This window comes from Staurois parvus, unplaced genomic scaffold (assembly GCF_062004578.1).
Source record: "Staurois parvus isolate SC_StPar_1 unplaced genomic scaffold, SC_StPar_1.0 ptg000062l, whole genome shotgun sequence".
Classification (NCBI taxonomy): Eukaryota; Metazoa; Chordata; class Amphibia; order Anura; family Ranidae; genus Staurois; species Staurois parvus.
The window spans coordinates 62740-78729 of NW_028317858.1; the positions used below are offsets into that span (position 1 = coordinate 62740).

General features: G+C 36.8%; 1 long non-coding RNA gene across 1 annotated transcript in view; it reads left to right on the top strand.

Annotated features, from left to right (window-relative positions):
- LOC149469708 (uncharacterized) overlaps positions 1 to 15462 on the top strand; it is a 41432-nt gene extending 25970 nt beyond the window's left edge. Inside the window, exon 2 of the long non-coding RNA XR_016311528.1 lies at positions 15155 to 15462. This is a non-coding gene — a long non-coding RNA (uncharacterized LOC149469708). The remainder of the gene's footprint in view (positions 1 to 15154) is intronic.
- The last annotated feature ends 528 nt before the right edge of the window (positions 15463 to 15990 follow it).

Genomic DNA, 15990 nt, shown 5'->3' on the forward strand with positions numbered 1-15990 from the left:
TGTATGGGAAGATAGAGTGGAAAATTATTATTCACGTATATGCATTTGTAAAATTAATTCTAAAAACACTGGAGGCTGCTGGTTATTCTGTAGCTTGAAAGCAGATACTAGATTAAGGTAACTTATTCAACAGATATTCCATTTAAGTGGGTTTAAAATAAATTTAGATGTTAATTACTGAAAAGTATGTATAACCATATCAATACTTTTCAAATGCATAGTTTTGGCAGAATGAACAAAAAGCATAACCTGGCCATAAATGTTTTTTTTCTTAATCAAACAAAATTTGAGCTGTGGGTGGCCCTGGTGACACTACCTAGATCAGGGGTCTCCAAACTTTCTAAACAAAGGCCCAGTTTACTGTCCTTCAGGTTTTTTGGGATCATCGGGATCAGAAATTGTCCTGGCATCAGTGGGAGTAAACAATGCATCTTTGGTATTAGGGGCAGGAATAGTACCCCATTGCTGGTTTCACTGGGAAGTATAGTGCCCTATCATTGGTGTCAGTGGAAGGAATACTGCCCTATCATTGGTGTCAGTGGAAGGAATGGTGCTCCATTATTGGTGTCAATGGGAGGAACAGAGCCCCATCATTGGTTTCAGTGGGAGGAATGGTGCCCCATTGTTGGTGTCAGTGGGAGTAATAGTGCCCTATCATTGGTGTCAGTGGGAGGAATGGTGCCCTATCATTGGTGTCAGTGGGAGGAATAGTGCTCTATTGTTGGTGTCAGTGGAAGGAATAGTGTCAGTGGAAAGAATAGTGCTCCATTATTGGTGTCAATAGGAGGAAATGAGCCCTATCATTGATGTCAGTGGGAGGAAAAGCGCCTCATCATTGGTGTCAATGAGAAGATAGTGCCCGGTTGTTGATGTCAGTAGCAGGAATTATGTCCCATTGTTGGTATCAGTGGGAGGAATAGTGTCTTGTATCAGTGGGAGGAAAGTGCCCCAGGGGCCAGATAAAAGCAAGCAAAGGGCTGCATCCGGCCCCCAGGCCACATTTTGGAGACCACTGACATAGATCAATAATAAGGTTCAGTCACTACTGGGTATTCAGTCAGCGGTGCTGTTGCTGTCTGAATTCATTACTCTACAGGGGAGATTTCTCCATATGCACCATTTCACTAGTGTCTAACTACCTCATTGTGCCTAATAAGCACACTAGACCTTCAGATCCTCTGAAATAATGGATCTGCTTTTAAAATCAAGTAAAAAATAAGGCGAGTTGAAGCACTTCAGCCTACGCTGCATAGTTATGACTGAATCTGTGTAGGCTGAAACTCATCAATTCACCTTATTATTGGCTTGTACGCTGTGGTTTCTACAATAAACAAGATTGTAAGAGCAGGAACGATGATGCGGATCACTTTTTTTTAACTTAAATCATTATTTCAGAGGACTGCTGCAGATTGAACACCTGTGGGCTCTGCTGATGCTAGATTAATTGGATAGTATCACTAAATATCTTCACTTTATTGCTGAAATAATGATATGCCTTTGTTTTTTTTATTCTTTCAAAAAATATAGGGGCTGCCCTAAGGGGTCATTCCACCCTGGCAATGTTTTTGTCACTCTACATACTTGGATGTTCAGTGGAAGATAAAGTTGACCAGGAACTCTTCTTTTAGAGAGCAGGAAAACATGGTCAAACATTTGTGATTGTTTTGGGATTTTGGCTCCTCTTCCGGGGAGCAGGGATATTCACAGCTGGGGGAAGAGGATGAGGAGTGAAGTATTTTCTCCAAGTTTTGAGTGTATCAACATTGGTAAAGACTGTGGTGGTACTTATTTTCACTTGTGGAGCAATGGTTTAGTTTGGATCTACAGTGCATACTTGTTTATGTTAAAGGGATTATACACAGTAAAGATTTTAAAGAAAGCCACTAAGTGTGAATCTTTTATGTTAGAGGTGCTGAAGATGAGTTGAAACACATCTTGTGGGTCCTGCTGAAATGTGCTGATATGTTTCAAAAGGTATGGGCCAGAGTACGGAATGGAGAGGTTGGCCTTTGCCACTTCCCAGCATCTGTTGGGTATAATTCTTGAATACTGGCTCTCATACTCACTGGAAGGCTCTGGATGACTTGGGACAATCAATCCCTGTCCTTGAAATTTGATGCATCTTTTACATGCAATTTAATATAATGTCAGAACCATAGTTAAAACAAGTATAAAAAAAACAATCCACCAGTGTTAGTAAAGAAAACTAAACAAATGTGTGAAATCAAAAATAATTATACAAACGTCAATAACTAAATATCTATTCAAAATTCATAAATGTGACCATGGAGGTGCAAATCCTGTTGCTTAGTGACCGCACTTCAGTACTCCATGACCAAGGAAAGGATACACTATCTGCTTACCAGAGAAATGGACCCCTAAATAGGAGGTTAAACAGCATTCAAGCTATGAGATGTATCAGGAAGTCTCTTGCAGCCAAGATTATATGTGTGGCAGTGGACAAGAAGGGTAAGGATACAGAACCAGCATAGTAGTATTCAAATTACCACAATTTATTATAAAATAATTATACTCACAAGATTTGTAAAGAGACAAGCATGTAACACAGATACCACTTAGCCGAGCGGGCATGATGACGTCAGAGCTAGCTCCACCCTATGCATTTCATCACAATAGACATCATCCTAGGGCCTGTGAATCAGTCTCTATGTCTGAAAAATTGACCTAGGACAATGGACCCCTCTGTGTTTGTCCAAGAGCTGAGGTTGGGAAAAGGGAACAGCTTCCCTCTGCTAGCAGAAGTGTGAACAGCTAAGAGTAACCTGGGAAGGATTTATCTCCCAATGTCTGAAAGTTGCTACTGAGCCCTGTGTACCACGATATGTTTCTGACTCCATGGTACTGAAATAGGAAGAACCATGTTGTCAGCTATGGTGAAAGTGGTGCAGATTTCTCTTACAAACCCTTCAAACTTCTGTTTTGATTAGATAGCTCTAGCCAAGTCATCTGCTATAATGCATATGTGGGTTTGATAACCATGCATGATAGTGGATCTAGTTGGTCTTTAATGCAGAGAGTTGATGTAGTTGTCCCATATTATACATTTACATATTGTAGTTATGCTAACAGAGCAATATCCTTTACATTTGCTTATGGTTGGAGTTATTTGCTGTTTCCAGAAGAAAGGTATTAAACTTTTTATGGGGGATGGGGGAGCATACTGTTTTTGCAAGATCTGATTGTCATTAGGGCTCTATATTCCAGAAGGGTTTAGGTTTTAGACAGTCCCACCATATATAGACAAATGTTCTTTTCTGTGTGCAGCATCTCCAGCAAGCCAAGGAAAGGTTTGGGGGCATAAGGGGCAATTTTGTTGGTAATGTGTGCCAACCTGTGAAACGTATATCGAAGTACTCTTGAAAGTTTTCTGATGAGAGTTGGTAAATGCACCATGAAATTCCTGCTCTGATTCATTGAGGAAGTATAATCCATCTGTGGAGTGTTGCTGTATTAGTTACTTGGAGGTTGTGGATATCAGGTATTTAGGGATAGACTGCTCAATAGAAAAGGATACAAATGTGTTAATAGAATCTAATGGTTGAGTTTTCAAGAAAATATATTGAATTGAATACATCTAGTCATTCACTGAAATTTGTCCATGCAACCTAAGGGATGAGGATGACATGACATCACTGACCAAAGGGTAGTCATATTTGGACAATGTCACTGATGAAAGATGGCCCTATTTGGGGAATGACATTGACCAAAGATAAATGTGGCCATATTTGGCTAATGTTTTGACCCTAGAGATTCGGCCCCTTTGTTATACCCATTTCAAAAGATCTGTTAGCATGCTGGCCTGCTACTGTGCTGCATACAATCTAATTACCTTTGAGCTTAGGGCAGCTTTTTTTTCATGGGACAGAGTATAGAAAAAAAACTTCTACACAACACCATCTGATGGAAATTTGAATCCTCCACATCACTCATTGCTCCAACATGGTGTGGCTAATATTGTCACCTTGTTAAAAAGAAATTACAGTATTTAAACAATCAGGATGTGAAAAAAAAGTTTTTTTAATCTTTTAAGAGAAAACACCAACATTCTGTGCTGCACTTGCTAGATTTCATGCAATCTTATGCAATCTTGATTGGATAGTGTATGGGGGACTTACAATAATTGGAAATCATCATCATCATCAGAATGTGGATCTACAAAACTGCATATAGGTAATAAAACCATCAACAATGTGTGTGTACTGGTATATACATTTAAAATCTACACATGAAAAATATATATAAAAAGTATATACAATATAATCCCAGAGGCAAGGTTGTAATTTATTAGTTTGTTGCTAATACCACTGGCTGGGGAAGGCTGCCTTCTGATCTAGCTGGGAACCCACATGCTACAAAAGAGAAAAAGAATGTGGAGAGAGGCGCCAAGCCGCCAATAGTGTAACAAATTTTATTGAATTAAAAATGCATTTTCACCTCAGTTCAGAGAAAATTTACAGTGGCAGAATGAAAATTTTTCTCAAATGAATGAATATCTCAGAGTGAATGTGATTTTTATCCTTGGAAGTCCAATTAATGCAAAATCAACTGTTAAAAGCAAAACTTTAAAAGTGAGAGTGAAAACTGTAGCGCTAGACAGATATGAAACTAATATGATAGTAATAATTACAGATGAGCGAATTATTCAAAAATTCGATTCGGCTGATTCGCCGAATTTGCGGAATAAATTCGATTCAATGCGAATTTATTCGCTGCGAATTTAACTTATTAAAAGGGTTTCTAGGCTTCAGAGAGCCTTTATATTAGTGCAGAACACTGTACCTTTAATTTAAATGCCCTTGGAGTCTGCTGGGGAAGAGAAATAATACTGTCAGTCAGTATGACATGCAGATGAGTGCCGTCGATCTTAGAATCACCGCACACTTCACTCATTTGGGCAGTCACGGGGCCAAAACCAGAGTGTGGAGCCACAGTGTGGCGGTGGAGGCAGCAGCAATGGGAGGCCATACAGCACCCTATGACAAAATGGAACCCACCAGCAGTGTGAGGAGACCTGAAAGTGGCACATGGCAGAGTGTGGCGATGGAGACAGCAGCAATGGGAGGCCGTACAGGGACCCATGACACACTCTGGACCTGGCAGCAGCATGAGGAGGCGGTACAGGGGCCCATGGCAGAGTGGCGAAGCGTAAGCAGCTTAAATTGAAGGCCATACAGAGGCCTATGTTAAAAAGTCCCCCCAGCAGCAGTGTGGGGAGACGACTATCAAGAGTCCAATGGCGGAGTGGCGGAGCAGAAGCAGCTTCAATTGAAGAGGATGAGGATGAAGAGGATGAAGAAGATGAGGATGAAGAAGAGGATGAGGAAGAAGAGGATGAGGATGAAGAAGAAGATGAGGAAGATGAAGAGGATGAGGAAGAAGAAGAGGATGAAGAAGAAGAAGAGGATGAGGAAGAAGATGAGGATGAAGAAGAAGAGGATGAGGATGAAGAAGATGAGGATGAAGAAGAAGAGGATGAAGAAGAGGATGAGGATGAAGACGAAGAAGAAGAGGATGAGGATGAAGAAGAAGATGAGGATGAGGAAGAAGAGGATGAGGAAGAAGAAGAGGATGAGGATGAAGAAGATGAGGATGATGAAGAGGATGAGGATGAAGAAGAAGAAGAGGATGAGGAAGAAGAAGAAGAGGATGAGGATGAAGAAGAAGAGGATGAGGAAGAAGAAGATGAGGATGAAGAAGAGGATGAGGATGAAGAAGAGGATGAGGAAGAAGAGGATGAAGAAGAAGAGGATGAGGATGAAGAAGAGGATGAAGAAGAAGAGGATGATGGTGAAGAAGAAGAGGATGAGGATGAAGAAGAGGATGAGGATGAAGAAGAAGAGGATGAGGATGAAGAAGAGGATGAAGAAGAAGAGGATGAGGATGAAGAAGAAGAGGATGAGGATGAAGAAGAAGAAGTAGGATGAAAATAAGAATTCCAGTCCAGCAAAAAGTGTATCTGCAGAGAGCTCCGCTATTTCTGACAGTTCTCTGACAGTTCCTTCACATTTACAGCGGTTGAAACATTGTATCTATTTGTTTCCGAATAAAAACATCTGTATCCTAAATGGAAACAAATAGATACAATGTTTCAACCGCTGTAAATGTGAAGGAACTGTCAGAACTGTCAGAAATAGCGGAGCTCTCTGCAGGGACACTTTTTGCCGGCTGTAGAAGGGATGAAAATCGGCCGATCGGGGAAAATTCAATTCGTGCATCCGAAGTTTGCTAATTTTCGGATTCGGCGCGAATCGAATTTTTCCTAATATTCGAAACGAATTCCACTTCGCCAAGTTCGATTCGCTCATCTCTAGTAATAATATACAGTGTTCAAAAATAAAAGTCCATCAAACCAAATGAAAAAAGTGTTAAATAAATGTCCAACCACCAACATATACAGGTGCTCTTGATTGTAGAAAACCGTCTCACAGTAAAATTCAAACTCACCAGAGATGCTGGCTGCCACTACAGCAGGATACACATTCTTATAATCATGCAGAAACACATGTATCTTGTCATAGATATCGATGAATATATGCCATTTTTTTCTCCTCGGACACTTGCTGATATTCACTATCTGCAAAAAGACGTAGTGCAAGTCAGGTATTAATCTGCGTGTTTTCTGACATAATTTTTCATCTTTTCTTCTATTTTATCCCTCTTTTTCCAAACATCAATAATAGCAAATTAGCTAGTATATATTGTAATACTTTTAATGCGTCTGTATTAAGCTTTCTAAACAGAGAGTTGAGACTAAGAATAGCAACATTTTGAGCTCTATTTATCGTTGATTCAATAGCCAGTTCACCCAACATTTTTGTCCTTTCAGTTTTGCAAATTTACTGAAATATTTTACAGTAGTTTTTACTCACAGGAGACTTGTGCAAAATTTGATGGGTGAAAAACAAATTATTCAGCATTTGCTCACATCTGTTTTTCAGTGGGGAAAGTGGTTTACTGTGCTGTTCATCCTGTTTATCTCTCTGTGAATGTAGATTCGCTCTGAACTTTGCCAAGCATTCTCCCATTTTTTTATTTTTCTTTTAATTTTGCCTCCAAGCGCTTGAAGTATGAATAGCCTTGTTTTCCTTTTTATGAAAACGTGAAATATTGTAATTTACTTTTTTACAACCTTTTAATTTTGGACTCATTCCCACAGTTGCTCAGCCCCAGTGTGAAGAGCCCTTTGTTTATTTTGTGTACTAGCACTGAGCTGCATGCAAACAGGCAGCCTATATAAAATGGATGAATATACATTGGCTTTACAGCCTCACCCACACAGTCAAGTTTGACAGGTATGCAGGGACAGGTGGACGGACTTGGGCACAGAGCCTGTGCATCCAGGTCCGTTGACCTGTCCCATGCGGCATGGAGCTGAGGGCCTGTGTCAATGAGCCCGTACAGTATGTCCAGTTATGCCAAAATATATCATAGCCATTTTTCTGTAAACATCATAATCTTTAAATTTTCCTAGCAAAAAAACATTTATTGTTATTTACTATTTACTACAGGTACTTAGTGCTGTCAATTTAAGCAGCGCTTTACATACATGTTGTACATTCATATCAGTCCCTGTTGGATTTTTAGACACATATAATACTGCTTCTAGTGTCTTGAGGCGATTATGAATGAAAGAGCCATTATAATAAAAAATGAAGTGTGATTTTATTCTATCACACAATGGTGTCAAATAAACAATGTAAAGCGTATTATGAACAGTTCCATCTAGATGAAACTACTGTAAAACTGACAAGCGAAAGTTCAAAGAAAAAGTCACCATTATCTGTCATGGCTGTTCTTGCCATGTGCGATTCTCATGTCCTTGTCCAACTCAAAGTCCGAGAGAGAAGACGGAAGTGACGTTAATGATGATCTCTTGTCTTGCAGCACCTGTTGCAGCTTCTCAGACGTGTGTTTGCAAGAGTCATGTTGCTTGTGTGTATCAGAGAGAGTGTGTGAGCGTGAGTGTGTGACCCTTGTCCGTTCCGATGGTCTTTTATGAGGCAAATGTACGTCATAGTTAGTGATCATAATACCTTCTATGGAAAGTATTACTGCTTAGCAAAGCTATTTCATAAAAGGGAAAGATGCTATACATATGATGTTTGATGGACAGGAACATATGTATGCTGATGTACCAATGATGTAACCCTTAGCTATATATTTAAAAGATAGTATAGCTTAAGAACATATCAATGTATAATCACTAAACTATATATGTATCAGTGTTAGAGACGTATACTAAATATACACAGAAAATACGTAATGTAATAGTAAGTCACTTCTAATAACCTTGACATAACTACCAAATACTTTTAACCAACTATCTCTAAATATAGTCTACTCAACTTTCAACTGGTATATACTATTTCAGCTTAACTTGTATATCTTTTGGTCTCAGCTATAATTGAAGAATAGTAAATACTACCATTTGTCACAGACCACTTACATATATTAATATTAATTATGACTAATCATAAAAACCAAATATTTTGCAAGCTTGCCATCAATATAAATGCCGAATCATAATTTAGATTTAACATTTCCCCCTTATTATGATTAGTCTAAAATTAATGCCAAATCAATGCACACTTCATTCATGTCCCATACACACCGTCTTATACCAAATGATCGTATATATTCTTCATAACTGGACCAATCAAAAATAACTTTCCTTCAAAACTCTATACCTAATCTTTCAGTTTCTCTTCCTAAAAATTCTTAATCATAATGTTAATTGATATATGATAATATAGTAATAATAATAATAATAATAAAAATAATAAAAATAATTAAATGATGTAATAATAATTAATGTATTATATTTCCATATTTGTATAATATTTTAACTCTCCGGAAATATACTTTCCATTCTAAAATGTGTCATAAGTTTATATTGCTCCTATAAGAGTAATATATTTCTTGAATCTTTTAACAAAAGATATTCTAATAACTGGAATAACTCCAGTTATTAAAAAAATTAAAATAAATAATACTAATAAAAAATTAATAATAATAATATTATCCCAATATGGATGTAAGTATCGGAATAAAAGGATCATTAAAATGTATATGTGACCTATAACAATATTATCAATAATAAATTATTTTATCATTAATAAATAGATTTCCTCTTGATGAATCTTTTCTTCATGCAATGTCTATATAATATCTTCTTTAAGTTCTGTAAAGTAGAAACATTTTTGTTGAACGCGATAAATCAGTCACAAGTGTGAAGTATTGAGTTCTTGTTCAATCTTCTTTAACGTCCAAATTCCTTAAAGTTGGCTTGTAGGAGATTGTTACGCTTCATATTTGATTTTAGATGTCATTTCTGTAAAGAAATGCAGTATCATTACTTTGGCACAAACATTGCATTAGTCTTGCACCTATTTCAACAAATATGAAAGATTATGGAAGATTATGGAACAATCAGTGTATGAGTTTGAAACACATATTGTGAAGTATCATTACTTCCTATTTCCTTTTACAGAAAACTTCTATATATCAATCAAAATACTGTCCTAATCCTGTCTGAAATTACCTAAACTAGAATACAAAAGTAGTGTGTTATTTAGGTATGACAGGACGCAATATTTCATCATAGGTCATGACCGCAAAACCCTGTTTTATTAAACAAAGAAAGGTTTTGTATCACCCCAGAGATGACAAAGGTTTATGCCTTTGTTCTCATCCCTATAACTTTAGAAATATGCGTAACTGTTTTCTGTGCTGATGTCATTACTCTAGTGTTAGAGTGTTCTTCATTAATACATGTGTTGCTGTGAATGTGAGGTAGAGACTTGTCTGATGCAGCTGTACCTATCACAATGTGTTTGGCTAACAGTGCTCTTATCCACTGAGGATACTTTTCACGGCATTCTCTGAATGTATCTTCCTCAAGAATTCTTCTTAGTGAACTGTCAGGAGACTGTAATATGATACTATGTGACTTTACTGTGCTTTGTGAAGCTTTGATTGCATAAAAGAGACTCAACAGTTGTTGTGCCTCAGATGTAAAAGTTCTTTCCAATAGTGATAAATTTCTGGAGAAGTAACTAATTAGTCTTTCATCACCTTCTTTTAATTGAGACAAAGTTACTGAAATTGCATTATCAGATACATGAGTTTTCACAACAAAAGGAGCATTGGAACAAACCTCAATAGTACCTAATGCTGGCGCATTCTGCAAATCCTTTTTCAACACTTTTAAAGCATTATTCTCATTTGGACCCCATTGGTCAACTAAGTTATTTTTACTCTTCAAAAGATGATGTAATGGCTTAACTTTCTCTGCGAAACCATGTATAAACTCTTTGCAATGATTTATGTTTTTCAAAAATTGTTGCAATGCTTTATGTGTTGTAGGAACTGGAATGGCAGTGATAGCTCTGACTGTTTCCTGCAATAATTGTCTCTTTCCTTGACTAATCTGCATGTGAAAGCATTTCACCTGACTTTTCATCAGCTGAATCCTTTCTGGGTTTAATTTAAGACCTGCATCCTGTAACAACATAAATAGCTCAGACAAAAGAGTAATATGTTCGTTAACATTCTGCGTACTTAGCATAATTGTATTTACATGCTGAAAAATGCATTCTGGCCTTGAAAATTGTGATAGAATTTTTTCTATGGACTCATGGACTATACCATCACTGATGTCTAAACCAGCTACTAATCGAGTGAATGCATAGGTCTCTTTCTGAAACTTAAAAGCTAGCTTGTATTGACAACTTTTAGCTATGGGGATCGAAAAATGACTGTTATCGATTTCCAAAACAGAAAACACTTTGGATTCGGCCTTTAAATGTAACTTGATATTAGAATGATCAGGAACAACTGCTTTGTTATTTGTGATATGTTTATTCAGTGTCCTGAAATCAACTGACAAAGAATATGAATTGTCAGCATTTTTGATAGGCCAAATACAGTTATTTACCACTGATTGTGTTTTCTTTAAAATCCCAAGTTGTACAAACTCTTGAATAATGGCAGAAAGTGGTCCTATTGATTCTTGTGGTAACTCATATTGATTTAGGGGTATAGGATCCTTTCCCTCAATATTCAATTCTGTATCTTTCAAAGTTCCTATGTCATTTTTAAATTTTGACCACAAACTTGGAAAACGTTGTACCAATTCTTGTAAAGCATAATTACCATCAATATCAGGCCATTTTTGTGCTGTAGACATTTTAGAGTTGAAACCAACATCACTGTATATAGAAGGATCCATTAACATTGATTTGGGCCTAGAAGGGTTCCTCCAAATAACTTTCGTCATAATATCAATAATCCACTTTTGCTTATTGATAAAATCAATGCCAAGAATATTCTCGGTGGCATTACTATACCAAATATCAATGTTAGTTTTCACTAGCCCAGGTATTTCAAATGTTACATTGGGTACCTGTCTAGCAGTGGAATGACCTGTATTATTAAAACCTTTTATTTTACACATGGGTGAATTTGGTTTCACAGGTACATTTTCTCTGGTCAGATTAATCTCAGATCCGCTGTCAATTAGGAATCTGATCTTTTTACCATTTAGTAATCCGTCTATAAAAGGCCTTCCATTGTCATCCAATACAATTGGAGCGACAAATTCTAACGATATCGGGGATGAATGTGGACGTGATTCTATTTTTGGAACTGGTAATAAACCATTTGTGTCAGTGACAGCCCTTCTCACCCTGTTGTCAGAACAGTTGTTTCTAGTCAAAGTGCGAATTTGTTTAACTGATGAGGCATAAGGCAATTCAGTTAAATTTTTATCATTACACAACACAGCAGGTTGTACAAAAGCTGCTTTTTCACTTTTTATTTCCAGTTTCTTTATTTGTGAGTTCAGTTTAAACTTCCAACAATGGCGTCTGATATGACCTTGTTTATGACAGTGAAAACATGTGGTATCCTCATTATGACTCGCTTGCTTGCATCTGTCGTTGTCATTCTTACTGGGACCTGTAGTTCCTGGCATAACTGTAATCTGACTGTTTTTGTCACTTTGAAGCGCAGCTACCTCATAAGTGATATTGCTATTTTGCAATTTTCTCCGGATTCTATCAATGAAACTTACTATATCATTCAAATTTTGTTTTTCCTCGGCTATGACAATGGTTACTGGGTCTAAATATGTGAATTTCTTTACAAAAGCTTTGATCATAGCTGAGTCTTCCTCATTTTCTACTCCAAATATAATTTTATATGCTTTGGAAAACTTGCTTTTAAATTCAAAAGGGTCTTCGTCAGCAGTAGTCTGCAGTAAGTCGAGCATTTCTACAGAAGGTACGTCTTCACCTGTTGAACATAACAGCAATTGTCGCAGTCTGTCTGTCGCGTCATTATGTTTTTTCTGATCTTTATCGTTAACAACAGAATTTTTAATTCGAGACATAAATTTAATTGGGAGCCACATCGGAAACAAATAATTTATGTCATGATCTGAAATCTGATGGCATTTGACATGCATTTCATATACTTCCATGTTGCTATAGATATCTTTATCTGGATCATAAGCAGGAATGTCTTTTAAAACTTTCATTAATTGACTATGTATTTGCAACTTAAGTTTTGCAGTTTTACATAACAATTCTTTATGTTTAATTTGTGTTTCGTCATCAGAGTTAATATCCGAACTTTCAGAGAAATCGGACAGACGTGACTCTGATTTTGAATCACTCTGTTTGTCATCTGTGTTTATCATGGCAACCTGTTTACTGTCATTCTGCAGTCTTAACAAAAGATTTGTCTTTAAGTCAATTTGTTCCTCAAGATTTTCTATGTAAGTACAAAGTATGTCACAATTTGGACAATTAAGAGGATCTTGAGACAAATGTTCATGCATTTCTGTGTTCTGTACAGTGCTACATTCTGTCTGTTTTAATGTACAAGCTTTTTTAACAGGTAAATCAACATTCAAAATCATTTTGTTGAATATTCTTACTAAATTTAAGATGTTAGATATCTTCTTACGCTGTCTGTGCACAGTAAATTTAGATTTATCTATCTGAATATTGGCCTGTAAACATTCGTTATACATATAGTGCCATAGCTGACTGTCTTCAGGATATAAAGAAACATCTTTAAATTCTAGCTTACTTTCATTAACTAAGTCATCAATAAATTCCATAATTGTTACTCACCGTAATCAGAAGATTTTCTCGTTTGACCCGGCTCAATCACTGGAATTCTCGTCCAAGTCTGTTTTAATCGCCTGTTCTGCTAGGTACTTTTCACCGTGTTTTTCCCAAAACTTGACAATCACAGAATCGTGCGTTTTTCCCCCTTAACAAGGTATGGGAAAAACCGTAGAAAAAACGTTCGGCGGTGGCTGGCTCACCAAAATGTTGGATTTTTAGACACATATAATACTGCTTCTAGTGTCTTGAGGCGATTATGAATGAAAGAGCCATTATAATAAAAAATGAAGTGTGATTTTATTCTATCACACAATGGTGTCAAATAAACAATGTAAAGCGTATTATGAACAGTTCCATCTAGATGAAACTACTGTAAAACTGACAAGCGAAAGTTCAAAGAAAAAGTCACCATTATCTGTCATGGCTGTTCTTGCCATGTGCGATTCTCATGTCCTTGTCCAACTCAAAGTCCGAGAGAGAAGACGGAAGTGACGTTAATGATGATCTCTTGTCTTGCAGCACCTGTTGCAGCTTCTCAGACGTGTGTTTGCAAGAGTCATGTTGCTTGTGTGTATCAGAGAGAGTGTGTGAGCGTGAGTGTGTGACCCTTGTCCGTTCCGATGGTCTTTTATGAGGCAAATGTACGTCATAGTTAGTGATCATAATACCTTCTATGGAAAGTATTACTGCTTAGCAAAGCTATTTCATAAAAGGGAAAGATGCTATACATATGATGTTTGATGGACAGGAACATATGTATGCTGATGTACCAATGATGTAACCCTTAGCTATATATTTAAAAGATAGTATAGCTTAAGAACATATCAATGTATAATCACTAAACTATATATGTATCAGTGTTAGAGACGTATACTAAATATACACAGAAAATACGTAATGTAATAGTAAGTCACTTCTAATAACCTTGACATAACTACCAAATACTTTTAACCAACTATCTCTAAATATAGTCTACTCAACTTTCAACTGGTATATACTATTTCAGCTTAACTTGTATATCTTTTGGTCTCAGCTATAATTGAAGAATAGTAAATACTACCATTTGTCACAGACCACTTACATATATTAATATTAATTATGACTAATCATAAAAACCAAATATTTTGCAAGCTTGCCATCAATATAAATGCCGAATCATAATTTAGATTTAACAGTCCCTAACCATCAAGGAGCTTACAATCTAAGGTCCCTAGCTTACATTCATACACATATTAGCGCCAGTTTATACAGGAGCAAATTGACCTATCACTATGTCTTTATAGTTAATTAAAATTGTTGTAAGGATTCTTTAAATCACAATAATTCCTGAAATGACTAAGAACACTGACTGACAGTGACTCACTTTAGAAAAACTGCCTTTTTGCAAACTGTCTTATTAATGGCATTGCTCACTTTATTTCTGAGGCCGTATATAATGGAATTTTTACTGGAGATGCAATGGCACACAGAGCTGATATAACATTATCAGCTTGTAAGCGGTTGCAGAATGCAGGCCGTACATAAGTGTAGCTGATTTCACCATACAAGATAGTTATCACAGTGAGGTGGGATGCACAAGTACAGAAGGCTTTTTGTTTTTTTTTCCAGATGAGCAGATTTTCATAATTTTGGTAATATGTACAGTATGTATAGCAGGTAACAGTCAGTGACTAACACACCATTCCCAGCAGCACATCAGATGCCACAATTACAACATCATTAACATATGTGTTAGAATTTGCCAACTTTAGCCCAGGGGGAATTTCACAGAAAAAAAATTATACATAATAGTTTCTTCCCTAAATTTAAGTCTTAGAATGATACATGTAAGTATCATTGAGTTCACTGATCCAACAATCAAAGATAATCCAGGCAAACATATACAGTCAGCTGTGCTCACCGGTACGTTCCTTCTTTTTAAGAATGTTCCAAACAGTTGTTTTGGCAATGCCTAATGTTTTTGCTATCTCTCTGATGGGTTTGTTTTGTTTTTTCAGCCTAAAGATGGCTTGCTTCACTGATAGTGACAGCTCTTTGGATCTCATCTTGAGAGTTGACAGCAACAGATTCCAAATGCAAATAGCACACTTGAAATGAACTCTGGACCTTTTATCTGCTCATTGTAATTGGGATAATGAGGGAATGACACACACCTGGCCATGGAACAGCTGAGAAGCCAATTGTCCCATTACATTTGGTCCCTTAACAAGTGAGAGGAACATATGCAAACTGTTGTAATTCCTACACCGTTCACCTGATTTGGATGTAAATACCATCAAATTAAAGTTGAAAGTCTGCAGTTAAAGCACATCTTGTTTGTTTAATTTCAAATCCATTGTGGTGGTGTATAGAGCCAAAAATGTTAGAATTGTGTCGATGTCCCAATATTTATGGACCTGACTGTATATACTGTCCTGCTCATTAGAGTTTTGTACTACAATGAGAAATAGATTGCCACATATCCGTCATACCCCATTATGGTCAAAATAACCAGTTCGGCACCTGGAGCAGCAGAAAACACATACAACTGGGAAATGCAACCAGAAACCGAGATGGGCTTTTTCTCTGTCACAAGTATCTGGAGAATCTTGGGGATAGCAGCTGTTGTGCAACAAATATCCAATATGGAAAGATTAGAAAGAAAGAAATACATTGGTGTGTGAAGACGAGAATCCATACTTATAATAACAGTTATTAGGGTATTTCCAACAAAGGCTAATGTGTAAATCAGTAAAAATATGATAAAGAAAAGAGGTTGGAGATCTGGGTAGTCAGAGAATCCCAACAAAAGAAACTCTGTAAATTATGTTTGATTCATTCTGGATGGCATTCA